At 38.8% G+C, this 1,411-nt stretch overlaps 1 pseudogene; it reads right to left on the bottom strand.

The window, feature by feature from the left end:
• Positions 1-1,093: 1,093 nt before the first annotated feature.
• Positions 1,094-1,211, bottom strand: LOC124546071 (annotated as a pseudogene).
• Positions 1,212-1,411: the final 200 nt, after the last annotated feature.

Raw genomic sequence — 1,411 nt, forward strand, 5'->3', positions numbered from 1 at the left:
GAAATAAATCAGATAACCTGACAATTCTTCGCTACTTGTAACACTTTCTTCGCCAATATCATTGTCCTTATCATCAAAGTGATCTCTCAAAACGTATGGTGAATCTAAAAAGCACAATGCAACATTAAGCTTATTAAATAAAAATTTATCTCTTTTAACCTCATTTTACAATGATTTCTGTGTTATTTTGTGCACTTAATTACTAATAATTTTAATTTAAAATGCTAAGGTAATTTTACCGTCGATAGTTTTCGGTATAATTCTACAGCTACTTCAAGTGAGTCAGAATGGTTGTCATTAATGTTGATGCTTTCTCTGGAAGGACCAGGCACCGAGTTACCCATTTTTCGTTCGTAGTTGAAATTTTACGAAACTGAAAAGGTATCATTCCTAAAGTGGAAGGTGAAACATTATGTTTATTGAGAAACTTTTAAAAGGCTTGGAAAAAAACTAGGCCTAATACCTACGGTCTGCTTGAAGTCAGAAGGAAATTTGAACATGTGAATGGCGAAACAAAAGAAGTTAGAAAGAAATGGATCCAAGTGACACATAGACCCCTAGCGCCCTGAGAAATGAACTACATGTGTTAGATGGCGAAGGGGCGCTGGGCTACGTGGCAAGATCTGTCAAGAAATCCACTTAGATCTCTCTACAGCTCAAAATATTGCTATTTTAACAACCATAAATTCAATAAAACTGCAAATTTTAGAAAGAGTCACTTAGACCCCTTGTGTTCTAGGGTCCACAATTAAAGTTTGACTGGTTTTATAAAACAAGTTAGTGAATGAAGATTTACAATTTCTTATAATCCATCTATAATAATTAATATACCAAAATAACGGAGTTATCATCACCAAATTACATGAAATATTTTCCGGAATACCCTTAAAAGCACTCCGTCATCAGGCCACAAGTAGCCCATCGGGACCGTCCGACCGCCGTGTCATCCTCAGATGAGGATGCGGATAGGAGCGGCGTGTGGTCAGCACACCGGTCTCCCGGTCGTTACGATGATTTTCTTTGACCGGAGCCGCTACTGTTCGGTCGAGTAGCTCCTCAATTGACATCACGAGGCTGAGTGCACCCCGAAAAATGGCAACAGTACATGGCGGCCCGGATGGTCACCCATCCAAGTGCCGGCCACGCCCGACAGCGCTTAAATTCGGTGATCTGACGGGAACCGGTGTATCCACTGCGGCAAGGCCGTTGCCCAGAATACCCTTAGCTGAACAGTAATTATAACCATGTTTCTATGTAGAAGTTTTGTGAGAACAGGTTTAAACATTTGTTTAAAATTGGTTTTTATATTTTCGGACAGTAGTTATATTTCGTCGCGTTTTTATTATATTTCATCATAACTACGTTCCAGGCAACCTAATTACATCAATATGTTAAAATCATAGTTACAAAT

The sequence above is a fragment of the Schistocerca americana genome, chromosome 8 (genome assembly GCF_021461395.2).
Source record: "Schistocerca americana isolate TAMUIC-IGC-003095 chromosome 8, iqSchAmer2.1, whole genome shotgun sequence".
Lineage (NCBI taxonomy): Eukaryota > Metazoa > Arthropoda > Insecta > Orthoptera > Acrididae > Schistocerca > Schistocerca americana.